At 52.0% G+C, this 19,073-nt stretch overlaps 1 long non-coding RNA gene across 2 annotated transcripts; it reads left to right on the plus strand.

Annotated features, from left to right (window-relative positions):
• Positions 1 to 222: 222 nt before the first annotated feature.
• On the plus strand, positions 223 to 7,183 carry LOC147355703 (uncharacterized). Of its 2 annotated transcripts, none has more exons than XR_015144056.1 (3): positions 223 to 442; positions 522 to 761; positions 6,743 to 7,183. It is a non-coding gene; the product is annotated as an uncharacterized LOC147355703 (long non-coding RNA). The 2 variants fall into 2 exon arrangements; XR_015144057.1 differs by lacking the exon at positions 6,743 to 7,183 and adding an exon at positions 1,429 to 2,472.
• Positions 7,184 to 19,073: the final 11,890 nt, after the last annotated feature.

The raw sequence follows: 19,073 nt of genomic DNA on the forward strand, positions 1-19,073 counted from the left end.
TGATGGGCATGAAATACAGCCGGGGGTGGGCGAGAGCCATGCTGCTGGGAGGAACCAGGGAGCAGGGAGCCGTAGCCTCATAAATTGCCTGAAGCTGCTGCCCTAGAGGCTCAGCCCAGAGGAGGCTTCCTGAGCCACTCCCATGGCAGGGGTCAGGGGGAGGCGGACCCTCTCCCAAGCAGCATGGAAGACTGTCCAGATAGAATAGGCCTGGAACATTTCCGGTGGGGGCGGGGCAGGGGGAGGAGTTACGAACCGTTTAAGCCTTCAGCCCCTCTGAAGCACCTATTTTAATTAATCCCTGCAACAGCCCCAGGAGGAAAGTGCCTTCATCATGACTGTTTCCAGATTTGAGGCTCAGAGAAGTTCAGGACCCTGGCCCATGTCACACAGATGAACAGGGCAGAAGAGGCGGACGGAGGCCAGGCCTGAGGATGGTCTGGTATGGGGAGAGGAAGTTTGAACAGTAACTTTTTCCTCTCCACCCTCTCTATATCCTTACAACTTCCTGTCTTTGGCAGCTCCCACCACCCTTCACGACAACGGGGGTGCAGAGCCCGAGAGATCTCGAGGAAGAGCAGGGAGCGCCATCCAGACAGGTTTCTCATGACAGCGTTTTCTTCCCACTGCGTTTATTTTTGAAGACACCTTCTGTTGGCAGCCACTGATATCGGTTTCCTGTTATGTTCAGCGAGATAAAGCTTCCCTTTTAAGAAATCTCTGTGTGTGTTTGAAGTGAGTCAACTTAAAGAAAATGTTAGGTAAGTAATACAGGTGGTAATGAGTTAAATCCGCAGACCTCGCCTCCTCTCCTGCCACGTCAGCTCCTTGTGCATTGCCACTGCCTCCTCCCTGGGGCAGGGATTGCTGCCGGCTTAGTTCAGGGGTCTCTCCCGAGTGGCCTAGTGCTCAGCGCTCAGTAGATGCTCAATAAATAACTGTGAAATGAAGGCAGTGGCCATACAGGAGTGGGGTACTGAACCATGCACAGCCAGCCCCTTTCTGTGCAATTCTAAAACCCTCCAATCCTGATATTCTGTTGTTGTCTGGGATTTAACGGACTCAGATTCTAGAGTCCTAGGGTGCGGGGAACCCAGGATCTTGGTTCTGTGGTTCTCTGATGCCAGGCTTCTCTGTCCCTAAGGCCTTTGGTGGCTCAGAAGTGTACACAGTTGCTCGGAGACTCTAAGAATGTGGATGGATGGATGATGGATGGATGAGTGTAAGACTGGATGGACAGACAGGTAGATGGATGGAAGGGTGGTGGGCAGTGAATGGACGGACTGGTGGATGGAAGGATGGGCAGATGGATGAGTGGATGGGTGAGTGAGCAGATGGAAGAACAAGAAGGAGAGAGACAGGATAGTTTAATGGATGACCACTTGGCAAACCGTTTTCATGAAGAGTGCCTCTCCCCTCTTACAAAAGCGTCCAGTCATCCACCAGCTTCTTCATCCAGATCCTGTCCAAGACACGTCCCTATAACATAACGTCAAGCTAATGACTGCAAGAAAGAACTGCAAGGAGATAAGAACAAAGCTTCAAATACTGGTGAGACCTGCCAGACGAGAGGAAACCAGCCCTGAGAACGTACAGAGGAATGAACGGCTTAAGCATTGACCTGAAGCAGGAACTCAGTGGCACTCGGAGTATTTAAGGAACAGAACTGAGAGCCGTGGGACTGAGGCTCTGCAGGAAGAAGAGGGCCTCGCGGGCAGAGTTTGCACTGGGCTTGATGCCACAGGTTTCAGACAGGGGGCTGACCCGACCACCGACACGGCACCTGGCTCACTGTTGCTCCCGGGGGAGGAGGGGCAGGGGTGGGAACAAGAGAGGCAGAGGACAGAGAGGTTGGCGAGGCAGGGAGGCAGCCCAGCGCGGGCTCGGGCGTGTTTGGAGGGGGACCCGTCAGGTCTTGGCAATGGGTGGCCTGTGGAGAGTGGCCAGTGCAGGAAGCAGGGGTGACTCTCAAGTCTTCTGGATTTCAGCTCTGAGAGTGCGATGGGAGCCGAGATGGAGCTGGGGAAGCCTGGCTGGGATTGTAGATGGGACGCCCAGCGCTCTCCTCTTCCTCCATCCGTAGAGAAATGCTCGATGAGGCACCTACTATGTGCCTGGTCGTGCACTGGACTCACAGAGGGAATGTACCAACTCCCCCACCTCCCGGCCACCCAGCACATCATGTACCCGACCAAGTTCCCACCAGCTCACCAAATCCCCTGGGAGTGACAGGACCAAGTGTCCGGCGGTGTCAGATTCCCCCAGTCCCTCCCCTCCAGCAACCAGCTGGCCCCCTGTTCATGGCGCCAGGCCGCTCAGAGTGCAGGCGACCTTCCCGAGTGGCCGGTGCCCTGGGTGCTAATCCCTGCCCCCTCCATGCCTCCTCCTGGACGGGCAACACCCGGGACTTACACAATGGTGGCCTGGGTCACCCCCAGAGGTCACGCCCTCAGAGAAGAGACAACAGCTACCCAGCTGGCCCTCGCCAACTGCGTGACCTTGGGCGGGCCACGTTCCAGGAAAGATCACCTTTAGAAGGTGTCATCTGCTGACCCGTGTTCACACAGCACCTTCTGTGCGCCAGGCTCACTGGGAACAAAAGAGACCCTTCTTGTTGGACGGCCCGCCCCCCTCCACAACATCCTACCCAGAAACAGATGAATCAAGAAAGATTTCCAGAGCGAGGGCTTCTGGGGAAACCCAAGAGAAGGCATGGATCATCGCAGATCACACACATCCCTTCTTCCACCTCACTTTCACGTTACCCGAGAGCAACCAGGGAGATGTGGGGAAATCGAGGTCCTCAGAGCTGGAAGTTCCTTCCCAGGTTGCATACATATCACACCTGCCTCTTACAGCTGCTCCTGAAGTGTCCGGCTTGGTATCAGCTTTATCTGACCATGAGAGAGGCAAGTGACCATGTGACCTGGAGGCTTGTGGGCAGAGAATAGACTAAGAAATGGAATGTGTTCTGGGGGTATCTGATGGAGGACTTGAGGGTCTCTTACCTCCTCTGAAACCCCCTTCCTGACCATGTCAATTCTATCCCTTCCAAAAAGGATCTGAGAACTCCCCAGGTCCCACACGAGAGCCAGGGTTGGAAAGATGAATCGGTCAGGGTTACACAAGGCTTTGCCTGTTGCTAAATTTACAACTGTAATGTGAACCTCGGGACAGAGTAAAAACACTTGGGGGGAAAACTGGGGCCAAAGGGAGAACTTCAGACACCTCTCCAGGCCCTCTGAGTCCGGCAGACCAAGGCAGTTCCCAGGTGGGCCCGGAGAGAGGCTCTCAAAGCCAGCCTTGCAGACAGTTGGAGAGTTACCAGCCCGCCCAGCCCGAAGGGCTTTGCCATCCTGCCCTGGTCACTGGAGCTACTCTCTGCTCTCTGGCTCCTGCCTGGAGGGCCTTGTTCCTGATTCCAAGAGGGAAGCAGAGAGAGAAAGACCCTCTTTACTGGCCCTTTAAGCAAATAATTTTTTGTAAAAGGAGCATCTCTCCCTACAAACATCTCCACACGAATTAAGATATTAAGTTCACGAGTACTGATATGAAATGTTCAGAGAAAGCACAAATCTATACCTTACAAATACCTACTTAGTTCAGTTCAGTCTCTGAGTCGTATCCGACTCCTTGCAACCCCATGGATCGCAGCATGCCAGGCCTCCCTGTCCATCACCAACTCCTGGAGTTCACCCAGACTCATGTCCATCGAGTCAGTGATGCCATCCAGCCATCTCATCCTCTGTCGTCCCCTTCTCCTCCTGCCCCCAATCCCTCCCAGCATCAGAGTCTTTTCCAGTGAGTCAACTCTTCGCATGAGGTGGCCAAAGTACTGGAGTTTCAGCTTCAGCATCATTCCTTCCAAAGAAATCCCAGGGCTGATCTCCTTCAGAATGGACTGGTTGGATCTCCTTGCAGTCCAAGGGACTCTCAAGAGTCTTCTGCAACACCACAGTTCAAAAGCATCCATTCTTCAGCACTCAACTTTCTTCACAGTCCAAATCTCACATCCATACATGACCACTGGAAAAACCATAGCCTTGACTAGGTGAACCTTTGTTGGCAAAGTAATGTCTCTGCTTTTGAATATGCTATCTAGGTTGGTCATAACTTTCCTTCCAAGGAGTAAGCGCCTTTTAATTTCATGGCTGCAGTCACCATCTGCAGTGATTTTGGAGCCCAAAAAAAGAAAGTCTGACACTGTTTCTACTGTTTCCCCATCTATTTCCCATGAAGTGATGGTTTGACCTACTCATCATGAACATACATTTCACATGCAATGCCCACATACATAAAAAAAGGACGTGCCCGTGTGTGTCTTGCTTATGCGTGTACAGACACTCACCCACATGACCCACATGAACATGCAAAGGCGATAAGCACAACATATGGACTCACATAGGATTCTGGACCCAATTTGCTGCACACACACACACACACACACACATGCCCGCGCGCACATTCTCTCTCTCCCTCTCTCCATCAACATCATAGGTAATTCAGGTAGAGCTAACTGTGGACCAAATGGGCTTCCCTGGTGGCTCAGACAGTAAAGAATCTGCCTGCAATGCAGGAGATGCAGGTTCAAGCCCTGGGTTGGGAAGATCCCCTAGAGAATTGAGTGGCTACCTACTCTAGTTTTCTTGCCTGGAGAATTCCATGGACAGAAGCCTGGCAGGCTATATAGCCCATGGGGTCACAAAGATTCAGACACCCCTAAGAGTGACTAACACTTTAACTTTCACATGGACCAAATACCATTCCCCATAGCATGCCCCTGTTCTTTTTGACTCCACGGACTGTAGGCCACCAGGCCTGCCCTACCTAAAAAAGGGCTCCTATGGGCATGGCCCCCCTCACTGAGAAAGGGCAGCCCCAGTGCCCAGCCCTTGGCACTGCTGGGGTCCCACTGGCTCCCAGTAAGTCATGACAGGGGGCTCCAAGGGCAGCTCTGCAGGCGGGGAGGGAAAAGTCCTCTAGGACCGGGGTCCTCAACCCCCAGGCCGCTGATCAGTACCGCTACATACTGCCACATCAACACACTGGTGTGAGGCTGTCATTTCTCTGACGGGGAAACAAAAGCATGAGCCTCAGAGTCGCCCGCCCAGGGTGCCAGAGCCAAGTAAACAAGGAGGCTGGTAGGTCTAGCATCTCTGGCTCCAACCAGCCCCGAGGCCCCGTGCCCCGTTCCTGCTCCCAGCCCCCCGCCCCGGGTTCCAACCCCAGACAGTGCCATTTTCTTCCTGCTACCCAGATGGTGCCTTTCCTTTGTCTTGAGGGGTTTTCTCCCTTCCTTTTTCTTTTTTTACTCCGCTTTCTTTTCCACCTCCACCCTCCCCAGTTAGAAGGATGAAGGAGCAACTCCCAGGATGTCATCTGAAAACAAAAGTGGCTGCTGTCACCCAGAGCTGGGGGATATGGAAATGAGCTGGTGGGTATGCAAATGAGGCTCCTGGGTGATCTGCATAGAGGCAGCCAGGGCGGGGCTGAGGTGGAGCAGGTGGGAGAGGCTGCGGGGGAAGACCTCCTGGGGGCCCTTCCCCCAGGTACCAGGCTTCTCCAGGCCCACCTCCCCGCTGGGAAGGTCTCCCTCAATGCCCCGGCCTCTGCAGCGCGAGATACCTGGACAGCTGTTGGGGTTTAATCGGTTCTCTTTGGGTAAATGAAATTAAATTTTTGTTTGCTATCTCATGGTGCAAACACATAGCTGGTTTAACTTTTTTTTTTTTAATCAAGTTTGGAGTGTAAGTTTGGGATGATTTAACAAGATATTCCTGGATGGAGGAAGGAAAGGGAAAGGAAGGAAGGAGGGAAGAAAGAATAATGGTAATGGATGCATGGATGGATAATGAGTGGATGGATGGATGGATAATACGTGGACAGATATGGATGGATGGATAATAGGTGGACAGATGGATGGATGGATGGATGGATAGATATAGATAGATGGATGATGGATGGATGGATAGATGATGGATGGATGATGGATGGAAGAATGAAATGATGGGAGGATAGGTAGGTGGAGAGAAAGAAAGAAAAGAGGAAAGAAGGAAAAGGGATTGGAAGGTGCACCGTCAGCTTGGGCTGCCATGACAAAATACTGCAGACTGGGTGCCTTGAACAACAGAAATGTATTTCCTCATCACTCTGGAAGCCAGAAGTCTAAGATCAAGGTTCCAGCCAATTTAGCATCTGGTGAGGCCTTGGTTTATACCCTTCTCCTCACTGTGCACTCGGAGGACCTTTCCTCTGTGCATACAGGGGCAGAGAGAGGTCTCTGGGCTCTCGTCTTAGAAGGACTCCAGTCCTATTGAATCAGGCCCTATCCTCGTGATCTCATTTAATCTTATTACTTCCTTGCTGTGCTGTGCTTAGGCACTCAGTCGTGTCTGACTCTTTGCAACCCCATGGACTATAGCCCACCAGGCTCCTCTGTCCATGGGGATTCTCCTGGCAAGAATACTGGAGTGAGTTGCCACGCCCTCCTCCAGAGGATCTTCTCAACCCAGGGATCGAACTCAGGTTTCCCACATTGCAGGCAGATTCTTTACCATCTGAGCCACCAGGGAACCCCCGTGTTACTTCCTTAGAGGCCCCATCTCCAAATACAGCCACACTGGAGTTTAGAGCTTCTGTGTATGGATTTGGGGGGATACAAGCGTTCAGTCCACAGGTGGATGGGTGGATGGATGGGTGGGTGGATGCGGAAGCCTCACATCCTTCCCTGATATTCCTCCAGTTATCCAACAAGCCCTCCTGAAGCATCTGCACTGAGCGCCAGTCCAGGTCCTGGAAACACAGGAGATTTATCCTCAAGGTCACGTGCAGGAAGGGAGTAGCAACAGTCCAGGCTGCCTTAGCCTCCGGCCAGGATGAAGAAGGTTTGCAGGTGGCCAGAAGGCAGCTGCTCCACGTCCCACTCCCTCCCCTGCCCACGAGTGGAGGGACACATGTTTCCTCCTTTGTCTCTGTCTCTGCCCAGCCCTCGTGCCATCAATCCCCCTGCCAGGCATAGGACAGCACGGGCGTGCCCTGCCCTGCCTCTGGACGTGCCTCACGGAGACAGTTACACTTCTGGGTGGAATTACTGCCCGACCATCACTAGGCTCTTCCAGTGGATCTCCCGGTGATTTAAAGTCTTGTTCATATTCTATCAATAAACGAAGTTCTCGGGCCCACATTTTGATGTAAGCACTCCTGAGCCTCTGGAAGGTGGAAGAAAAAAAAAAACTCCTCGTGAAAATGCAGTGTCTCGTCGAACAGGATTCTATGACTTACAGTTCTCTCCTCTTCGCTGCACTTGAATATTAAATGTTGTATTAATAGCTCACTCTTAATTATCCATGAGTAATGTACTACGGCTCAGAAATTAATGAAGGCAAAGATCCAAGCGAGAATATTTCCCACTCCTCTGGGGGCCGCAGGGCTGATGGGAGCAGGGGGTAGGTTTGCATAAGGTTTGTATCAGCCGCCGTGGATCTGGCGGTCCTGGCTGGGAGGGTGATCCAATGTGGGGGACTGCCGTGAATAGACCCAGCCCCTTCCCAGCACTTTGCAAAGAGAGGACTCACTTCTCTCACTCCCACCTCCCAGCTTGTGCCCATTTGATCCCCTTGCCAGGAACGCCCAACCCACACACCTCTGTGGACAGAGGACAGAAAGTATCACACTAGCTGCCATCCCGGGTGATGCTGATGGTAAAGAACCAGCCTGCAAATGCAGGAGACTCAAGAGACGCAGGTCAGGAAGATCCCTTAGAGGACGGTATGGCAACCCATTCCAGTATTCTTGCCTGGAGAATCCCATGGACAGAAGATGCTAGGGGGCTACAGTCCATAGGATCACAAAGAGTCAGAGATAACTGAAGTGACTCAGCACATACACACAAGGACTTCTCAGACACATAAACAAATGTATTTATATATGTAGCACGCATGTACAAATGCAAATGTCCATGCACAAACACACATTTACTACCATTACAAACAAAGTTCAGGAGCTTCCCTGGGAGTCCAGTGGTTAAGACTTCACCTTTCAATGTAGGGGGGCGAGAGTCCAATCCCTGGTAGAGAAGCTAGGATCTCACATGCCTGGAGGCCAAAACACCAAAACATACAACAGAAGTAATATTATAAAAATTCAATTAAAAACACTTTAAAAATGATCCACGTCAAAAAAAAATCTTTTTAAAGAAAGTTCAGAAAACATATGGTAAATATACATGTCTCAATGCTATTCTCTCAAATCATCCCATCCTCACTTCTCTCATACAGTCCAAAAGTCAGAAAACAATCCACAAAAAGTTCAACTTAGATTTACCATAGGACCCAGCAGTTCCTCGACTGGGCATCCACCCAAGGGAAATGAAAACACGTGGACGTAGAAAAATGCACATGAATGTTGAAGGCAGCATTACTCATAATAGTCAGAAGGTAGAAATAAGCCGTATGTCCATCGCTGAAGGAATACTAAACCAAACGTGATGCGGATTCATAGGATGGAATATTATTCAGCCACAAACAGGAAGGATGTACTGATGCATGCTACAATTTGGATGAACCGTGAAAACCTTATGCTGTGTGAATGTAACCAGACACAGAAGATCACGTTGCATGGTTTCATTTATAGGAAATATCCAGAAGAGGTGAGTCTATAGAGACAAAGTCGGTGACCAGCTGCCAGGGGTTGGGGGAGGAAGGAATGAACGGAGTAGGGAGAGCTAGGGGTACAGTTTCTTCTTGAGGTGATGAAAATGTTCTGAAGTTCACTGGGCCAATGACTGCATCATTCTTGAGCACACCAAGTATTACTCACTCAGTCCTGTCTGACTCTATGCGACCCCACGGACTGTAGCCCGCCAGACTCCCCTGTCCATGGAATTCTCCAGGTGAGAATACTGGAGTGGGTTGCTACTCCTTTCTCCAGGGGATCTTCCTGACCCAGAGACTGAACGCAGGTCTCCTTGCGAGCGGACTCTTTACTATCTGAACCACGAGGGAAATGAACATACCAAAAGCTGTTGAATTGTATGCTTCAAATGGGTGAACTGCGTGGTTTGTGAGTTATATCTCAATCAAGAAATTACAATAAAAACCACACGTTAGATCTTGCCTGATGGTTCGGTGGTTAAGAATCCACCTTGCAATGCAGGGGACCTGGATCAACCCTGGTGGTGGAACTAAGATCCTACATGCCACGGAGCAACTAAGTCTGTTCACCGAGTCCGCAACGAAACACCCCACATGACGCAACTGAGACTCAACACAGCCAAATAAACAACACAAATGTAAAAACCCACGCATTTATGTCCTCTCCTGCCTAGGACTTCGCATATGCCATCCCCACTGGTGGAAACACCCTTCCCCATCTCCCTTCCTCTGACCAATAGTAATATTCCCTGGGGACTGAGAAGCAGAGCCTCAGGTAGGGCATGTGGGGTCTGTAGAGACCTGTTGTGACGACCAGCTGCTGGGCTGTGTGAGGTCCTGGGTGAGTGACCTCGCAGCCCCGAGGGTCTGCTGAGTCTGAGCATGGGGGGCACATGTGAGTTGGTGAGAAGAAGGCTCACGGACCAGGCTCTGGCCTCACCGGAGTGCCCAGTGAGCAGTGGTCCTCAGGCCTCCTGCTTGGCGCTGAGGTCACAGGGTCGCTGGGAGGCCAAGCAAAGCAGGATACGCCAGCCCGGCTCTGGGTGATGCCCAGAAGCGGGGGTGACACAGGGCCTCGCAGGCGGGCAGGGCGTTGGTTTGGCCAGGGAAGGGATTTGCTGTTCCCAACTCCCTGCAGTGGGGGCAGGCGGTCCCCCACCCCAACAAGTGCTCAGGGCCCTTGGCCTGTGGCCCAGCTGATGGACCCACCTAGGGGGTCACGCCCCCCACCCCAAGGATGCCAGAAGGGAGGGCGCGGGGGAGAGTCCTTGCATCAGGAGGCTGGCAGACTGCCAGTCACAGCCCCACGGCAGCCAAGGACCTTTCAGAACGTGGATCTGGTCACGTCCCTCCCCTACTGAAACCCTTTGCTCACCTCTGATGGCAGCCTGCGTGTCCTGGCCATGCCCAGCAATCTGACCCTGTCTCCTCCAGCCCTTGCCCTTACCCAGCCAAGCCAGCCTCCAGGCCTTCACCCTTGCCGCCCCCTCCAACTTTCTCACTGCTTCCATCCCTCTGCCCCAGCTCAGGGGTCACCTCCCAGCGAGACCATCTCCCCCCCGCACTCTCTCTTCTCTACCTGACTCTGTCTTCAGCTCCCCTCCCTCCAATCACAAACTCCAACTGCTCAGGCCTTCGTCTGATAACCGGGGTTTTGCAGCCGCCCTTGTGGAACAGAAGCTTCAGGAGAGCAGAGACCGAGTCTGGTTCAGCCCTGATCCTGCAGGACCCAGCCCAGTTGCTGGCATACAGCTGGTGCCCACTAATGATTGTCCAAAGAACGTGTGAAGCAGGCAGCCTGGGTCCCAGCCTCAGGGCTGCTCCTGATTTGCTGAAAGACTTTGAGCAAGTCACACCTCCTCTCTAGATGACAGGCCTGGCCTTTTTGAAGTCAAGGAAATCTCCCTTTTGATCAAAATTCTAGGGGGCCCCACAACATCAAAAGCAGTCAGAGACAATTGTTTGGGCTCAGAGTGGGGTCGGTCTGGGGCCTCAGGTGCCCAGTCCCTCCTTTGCCATCCTTCCCTACAAAACCGTGGGACTTCTCAAACCTCTGGGATGGGTCACATCCATTAGAGATCCCCACACTTGGAATATCCCAGTGGCAAGTTAAGAACCACACGGACTTTAATCGATATGACGTAAAACTAGCACAGTACCAGACTGTACATTCAGGACAAGGCCAACCATGTAAAGAGAAATATGGAGTGCAAAATACACCCAAATGCCAATGTTGATTATCCTGATGGTAGAAATATGGGGGTAGTGGTTTCTCTTCCTTCGTACTTTGATCACTTTTTCATTTTCCCACAATGAATAGTTCTTTGTTTCTCAGAGATAAAAGATTATTTAAAGGAAAACTCTAAAAAATCATCTGAGGATGTAGAGCTAGATAATGTCTCAAGGTTCCTCCAGGTCTAGAAAAGGCAGTGAGGAATTGAAAAAAAAAGGGGGCTCCTCCATCCATGGGATTTTCAAGGCAAGAGTACTGGAGTGGGGTGCCATTGCCTTCTCCAGGGGATCTTCCCGACCCACGGGTCAAACCTGGTCTCCTGAGTTGTAGGCAGATGCTATCACCATCTGAGCCACCAGGGCACTGAAGAAACTCAAAATAAATGTGTTAATGTGAAGAAGACAAAAGAGAGACACAGCTTCACTCTCAGGGACAAATCTGGACAACACTTTGGTCTGCTTCCTTCCAGATATGTTTTCTCTGCACAGATTTATAGAGATATAAAGTGAAGCGGTACAACAATCGGGATCATGTGATAGTTCTGTTCCGTCACTGGGTCCTGTTTTCATTTAACAACCTGGAGGTTATCGTGTCAATACACTCTCTGTGAAAGCTGATTTCCACCGCTGAACAACATTTCAGCATGCAGCCACATCATAATGCATTCAGGCAGCCCTAGTCAAAATTACTCAACGGTGAGAAATAGTAAATAAGCAGCAAATACGCAGCCACGGTTTCCTTTGTGTTCATCTTTTAATTTGTTTCTACCTGTTCAGTATAAACAATGGGCTACTTGTTGATAAATCTTTGTCTACAAGAAAGAAAGGCTTTAGGATTTCCAGAGATAACGCATCCTCAGAGCTGAGACCACAGATAAGCTTTCCTGAGTGTTGTCCCCAGGATATGCTAACAGAGAAGGCGACCAATCTTTTGGGTCATTTTTTAGGTAGCAAGTGGTATGTTTTGCATCTGACCAGTCATCGAGTCTCCATAATAACCTGTGAGATGGGTACTCTTACCCCCTTTCTCCCCATTTTCAAGCTTCCCTAGTGGCTCAGATGGTAAAGAATCTGCCTGCAATGCAGGAAACCCAGGTTCAACCCCTGGGTCAGGAAGATGCCCTGGAGAGGGAAATGGAAACACACTCCAGTATTCTTGCCTGGAAACTCCTATGGACAGAGAGGCCTGGTAGACTACAGTCCATGAGGTCACAAAGAATTGGACACGACTGACTGACTAACACCCCCATTTTCCAGACTAGGAAACTGGATTATAACAAGCCCACAAGATTATAACATCACCTTGCACTTATAAAGCCTGTTCACATTTAGTTACTTTAATGGGTAGATTAGCTAACTGCTCCCCTGACAGTTGCATGATAAAGCCTCTTTGCCCCACCATTGCCCACTGCTTACCCATTACCAGTGTTGGGCATCACGATGTGTGTCAGTTAGCTACTGCTGTGTAACAAACCACCACAAAACTCCACGGCTCAAAACAGTAAGCATCCCTACTGCTCTTGTACCTAGAGGTCAGCTAGGCAGCTCTGCCAGGCCCACTTCCGCACCATTGGTTGGCTCTATTAGCTTTAACTGGTCACTCTCATATGTCTGGAGCTTGGTTCTACTCCACATGGTCCCTCATCCTCCAGGAGGCAGCCCAGGCTTGTTCACAGCGTGCCAGCAGGGTTTCGAGAGACCAAGCAGAAGTTGCAAGGCCTCCTGAGGCCTGGGCTCAGAGTGGGCTCTGCATCATGCCTGCCACATCCTATTGGCCCAAACAAGTCACATGACCGAGTCTGATTCAGAGGGTGAGACATAGACTCTGTCTCTTGATGGAAAGAACTACAAAGCTCATTGCCAAGGGGATAGATACAGGGAGGACCAGAGAAGTGAGAATATTTTTGCAACCAATTTATCATATTTTTTTAATCATTTAAATTTTTAAATTTCTACAAATTTTGTAACTTGAAAATTTTTTGTTTTAAGGTGTATTTTTGGATCACCTACTACTGTGATGACCTTTTCTTCCCCCTCCCATCTGCTTATTGGGGGGAGATTGATTTCTTGCACCCAAACACTAGTCTTTACATCCACCTTGGACCATGGTCCCCTTGGAAGTCCTGCTCATGCCCCTTCTGGTAACCAGCCATCATCCCCACACATCAGCTCCTCCTTCCCATAATGAATAGCTCAGGAGCCTGCAGGAGAGAGAGCCGTGCCCGCCCCCTGCCCTCACTCCCCCCCCTGGGCAAGCCCCGTGATGACACCATCCATCACTGTCACCCTCAGAGGCTGGACGCCCCAGGCCCGGCCAAGGAGGGGAGGAAATGCTGCCCACAGCTCAGCGGAGCCCTTAATGATTACGTCAAGTGGCAAGCCATCTATTAGTCTCCTTAGCGGCCAAAAAAAATAAGACCCGAGAAGCCGGCAAGAACATTGGGGGACTGCGGTTTAATTTTTTATGGCAGCGTCAAGCCTCAGACACGGAGGGGGATACAGGCCTTGCTGGTTGAGGGTAGCGGGCAGGAGTTCTGGGCTCTACGCCTGTCTCTGCCAATAGACGTGGGCACAGAGAGTTCCTACGTATCCTGTCCAAGGTCACAGAGCTCCCAGGTCAGGTCTGCGTCCGTGTTAACAGCCCCCGTGGGGAGCACGGCCTCAAACACGTTTTGGAGTTTGGCAGCCAAAAACCAGCTGAGTGGACATAGGTGGGGAAAAATAGAGAGTGCTCTGGAGTGAGCATACCAGGGCTCTAGTCCCTGCCATCTCACTCCCTGGAGCCTCACTTTTTCTCATCTGTGAAATGGGCGTGATCAGGATCTGCTTTAGGCATGTGCCGTCTCTGTGGTCAGAAGGGCTCCACACCGGCTGTCACATTTTGCTCACATTGTCTCGGAATTAATTACAGTTTTATCTTAGAACCTGTGTTTTGAAAGTGAAGTCCAATGAGACAGTAGAGGGTAGGCATGAGCAAAAGAAAAGGAAGGTTTTCTATTTTAGTACCTCTAAAAAGTTGGCTTAAAGCTCAACATTCAGAAAACGAAGTTCATGGCATCTGGTCCCACCACTTCATGGGAAATAGATGGGGAAACAGTGGAAACAGTGTCAGACTTTATTTTTTTGGGCTCCAAAATCACTGCAGATGGTGACTGCAGCCATGAAATTAAAAGACACTTACTCCTTGGAAGGAAAGTTATGACCAACCTAGATAGCATATTCAAAAGCAGAGACATTACTTTGCCAACAAAGGTCCGTCTAGTCAAGGCTATGGTTTTTCCTGTGGTCATGTATGGATGTGAGAGTTGGACTGTGAAGATGGCTGAGCGCCGAAGAATTGATGCTTTTGAACTGTGGTGTTGGAGAAGACTCTTGAGAGTCCCTTGGACTGCAAGGACATCCAACCAGTCCATTCTGAAGGAGATCAGCCCTGGGATTTCTTTGGAAGGACTGATGCTGAAGCTGAAACTCCAGTACTTTGGGCACCTCATGCGAAGAGTTGACTCATTGGAAAAGACTCTGATGCTGGGAGAGATTGGGGGCAGGAGGAGAAGGGGACGACAGAGGATGAGATGGCTGGATGGCATCACTGACTCGATGGACGTGAGTCTGAGTGAACTCCAGGAGTTGGTGATGGATAGGGAGGCCTGGCGTGCTGCAATTCATGGGGTCGCAGAGAGCTGGACACGACTGAGCGACTGATCTGATCTGATCTGATTTGATGGGGACAATTCCTGCTGTTTGAACAAGGAGCCCTGCCTTTTTTTGAAAAATATTTATTTATTTCTCTGGCTACATCGGCACATGGGTTTTCTCTCTTTGCTGCTGCATGAGGGCTTCGTTGCTCCGTGGCATATGGAATCTTAGTTTCCCGACTAGGGATAGAACTTGTGCCCCCTGCATTGAAAGTCAGATTCTTAGCCACTGGATCACCAGGGAATTCCAAGCCCTACATTTTTATTTTCCACTGGGCCCTGCAAATTACTTAGCTGGCCCTGAGCATGACAATCTCTCCCAGGTTTCTCTTGTACCTACAAGGCTCGCTGCACCAGGCAAGGCCCCCATCTCCCCCTTCCTCATTTGATTTGGCTCCTCATCTTCATCGGGACCGTATCATTCCAGACAACGCCCCCTCTTCTCTGGCCACATCTAGACCAGAACGGAGCCCTTCCGTGCTGCCCTCTCCTTTCCTCGCCGCTGCCTCTGCTTGGATCTAGTCCCCCAGTATCACACCCCTGGATGGTTTCCACCTGACTGCACCCATCCCCACATACTCACCTCCCAGGGGCAAGTCAACCCCCCCAGACCCTTCCCTGGCTCCCCAGGCTCCCAAACCAGGCCCACCACCTCCCACTCTGGGCTGTAGACACTCCCCGCCAACCACCGGCTGGTAGGTGCCAAGCTCCACGTGTCTTTTACTCCCCACACCCTCTCAACAGTGCATGTTTTATTGAGCATCTACTGTGTACCAGGTCTTGTGGATTATTTAAGCCCCCTACATGGATTACCTCGTTGTCATCTCAGGATATAAGCACCATGGTATCTTCAACTTACAGGTGAGGAAACGCAGGCACAGAGCAGCTCCTCCACGTGCTCCAGGTCACACAGCAAGCGGCACAGCCAGGATTTGACCCCATACATCAGCTCCAGCACCCACTCCCTTAACCATCATAGAACTCCTCCCAGGTACCTTAGAACCAGTCAAGCCTTCCTCTGGAAATGCCCTTCCTGAAAGACTTAACCTGCCCAACAATATTTGCCAAAATGGTGAGTAAATGATTCCGCCCCTTGTTAGCTGTGTAGCTTTGGGTAAGTCACTGCCCATCTCTGGGTTTCTATTTCCTCTCACGTCCAAAGAGGGTGAACTCAGAACCCCTCACTGAGCAAAGCGAAGCCTCAGATTCACTGGGATTGGCCACAGCTGCTTGGGAGGAAGCTAGACAGAGATACTGCCTCCTGGGGCCAAGGTTATATCTGGGCCATGACTAAGCGTGCCCAGCCCTGTCCCATCTGTCTGTCCCCATCCGTCACCGCAGGGAGGGGTGGAGGGTGGCATCCCTGAGCTCCAGCCCTGCAGGACACCTCCTCCCAAGAGGGTAGAGCTGAGTGGTTCAGGCTGCTGGCTTCTCAGCCATCCCACCGCACGACCACAGCCCCTCCAGGGCTCCCATCCTTCCTTCCTGGGCAGGAAGGGCCAGGAGGCGCCCTGGGCTGGTCCCAGATCACCCTCGGCCAGGACCTGGAGAGAGTCCTCAGTGCGGCCAGTCATCAGGTACCTGTTGTTCCTCTCATCCCGCTGGCCGATGCCAGGTTCTTAGCCAGAGCTGTGTGTGTTACCTCCTTGAACTCTGCCCCCCACCCCAACCCAATCTTTGGATGTGCGTGCTCATATTAGACCCATTTCACAGAGGGGGCAAACTGAAACGTGCAGAGGGGTTGGGACCATTCCGAGGTCAGACAGAGGCTGCAGCTGAACCACTGGGCTTTGCTGCCCACCTTGTGCAGACACTGGCAGGGGAGAGGGGACCCAGGGCAGACGCAGCACCCACCAGCCTCAGAAGGCGTCTAGAAGCCAGTGCACCCATGCAAGTGACCGGTCACTCTTCCTCACCAAGGCAAAGGGCCTGCCTCGACCCAGGCCCTTGTAGATGGAGACAAACGGGTGCCTATCTCCCTGCCTGGCCAGCCGTTCGCGAGCACCTGATTTCTTCCCCACTTCAAGGTTAAGCTGTGTGACCTTGGGCAAGTCACTCTGCCTCTCTGGGCTGCCCTTTTCTCCTTCATCAACGGGCTTGCAGATGCCGTCAGCCATGTGACTCATCTAGATGGAGCCTCAAAACCATCTGTAAAGGTTGGTGGGTGATGATTCCCATTATCCAGATGTGGAAACTGAGGCTCAGAGAAAGGGAAGCTACTCGCCCGAGGTCAGGAAGTGCATTCAGGGCACAGCAGAGGATGTGGGTGTCCACAGGGCATAGGTGCTTCCTGCCCAGGGCTGAGGCCAGGGCCAGCCAGAAGGGAGGGACAGTAACCCTTTCCTGGCCATGCTCCTCCCTCCCACCCTCCTCCCCCTGCCCCCTCTGAGGCCTCCAAACAAAGCTGCCTTTATCCAGACTGTAGCTGCATTCCTCAGTGACACATGAGGACAAAGGCGGGGGCCACCGGCAGCGACAGGAAAGCCCTACCGCCCCAAACCAGTTTGCAGCCTTCCCACGCCCTGCCCCCACCCGCGGGGCCTCCGCGGGGCCTCCCCGGGGCCTCCAGCCTAGCCCGGGGGAGGTCTAGGAGGAAGCCTGTCCGGGGCCTCGGGCCTCCTCTGCCCCCACTAGGGCTGCACTGGTCAGCCTGGTGAGGGGCTGGGCTCACGCAGCTGAGGCCTGGGTCCCTCCACAGGTCTCTTCCCCTCTGGGCCTCTGGTGCCTTGTCTGTAAAATGGGGGTGGATGTCTGGGAGGGCTTGGAGAGATGATGCGTGCGGGAAAAGGGATTATCGTTGTTATTACTGATTTCCCATCTCCACTCACTTCTAAGCTGGTTTCTGTCCACTCTCAGAGCTTTGCATATCCATTCCCTTCCGCCCTTCCACCCTCCCCCACTTCACTCCCGCAGGTGTTTCCCTAGACACCCCCTCCTCCAGGCAGCCTGTCCTGACATTTAGGGGCCTCCTGTGGGCTCCCACATGCCCTGTGCATCCCCAACACAGCCCCCAGCGCCCTGAATTATCGTATCTGCGGACATACTGTCACCCCCACCAGGCTCTCAAGGGCAAAAGCACAACTGTTTTGTTCCCTGTTCAATTCCCAGAACCTGGCACCGGCCTGGCCCAGCTCTGTCAGTGCTGTGAGGTAGATGGGGTGCGGTTGGATGGGTGGATATATGAATGGATGAATAAATGGATGGGCAAATGGACGAATAGATGGGTGGGTGGATACATGATGGGTGGGTGGGTAGATAAGTAGATGGGTGGATGGGTGGACAAGTGGATAGATGGATGGATGGATGGATGGACAGATGGATGGATGGATGGAGGGGGGATGGGTGGATGGGTGAATGGGTAGATGGATGGATGAGTGGATGGGTGGATGGGTAAATGGATGGATCGATAGATGGATGGACAGATGGATGGGTGGGTGGATGAGTGGATGGGTGGGTGGGTGGATGGATGGATGGATGGATGGATGGATGGATGGACAGATGGATGGATGGATGGACAGATGGGTAGATGGATGGATGAATGGATAAATGGATGGATGGATGGATGAATGGATGGATGAGCGGATGGGTGGATAGATAAATGAATGGACAGATGGATGGGTGGGCAGGTGGATGAGTGGATGGCGTGGATGGATGGATGGGTGGATGGTGAATAGGTGGGTGGATGGATGGATGGATGAGTGGATGAAGTAACAGGTGAATTGCAGGACTCTATTTCCTGAGAAGGAAGGAAGGCAGTAAAGCAGTGGTTTGAGTCCCATGGGTGGGAAGGGAAGGGCAGGGCTGGTTACCTCTCCAATGCACCAGAAGGTTGTCAGGGGAGGTCTCTGAAGCAGAACTGGCCCCCCAGTCCCACCCTATCTCCATTTTTGCCTCACTGGTGACAGATTCTGAGGCCAAAGTGTTTCCATGAAAATAAGAAGTGCAACAATCTCTCCCCTTCCACCCCTGACCCTGGCCCAGCTCTCCCAGGAGAATGAGCTCCACTCGGATAGCCAGAGCCCTCCAACCAGATCTGCAGTTTGGGATGCAGACATAGCTGACTAACAATCCACTCACCTCATTTCCACGATCCTTTCTGGAATACCTTCTATATATTAGACAAGATAGAAAGTAGAACTGAGTCCAGTTTTCCCAAGAACTCACAACCTGGACCCGCAGCTCAAGAATGGGCCTTTGAGATGATCTGGTCAGATTAGAGAGGGACAGATATTCACCCAAGGTCACACAGCAGGGCACAGCACAATGAGAATGAGGACCCAGGGTTCTGGACTCCTGACCCTGTGCTCCCTTCTCTACAGCACAGGTCCAGGTGCGGAGAAGCCTGAGTGACAGAGACCAGGAGAGACGGAGATGGATCAGGGAAGAGAGGAAGAGGTTCTAAGCACCTGCTGCATGCCAGGCCAGGGCCAGCTATTTCTCTCTCATCCAGGATGTTGAGACCTCTCCCAGCCACCTCTGGAGGCTGGTTTTATCA

Source organism: Bos grunniens, chromosome 17, assembly GCF_055505025.1.
Source record: "Bos grunniens cultivar Pamir isolate PY7600 chromosome 17, Bosgru_T2T1.0, whole genome shotgun sequence".
Classification (NCBI taxonomy): Eukaryota; Metazoa; Chordata; class Mammalia; order Artiodactyla; family Bovidae; genus Bos; species Bos grunniens.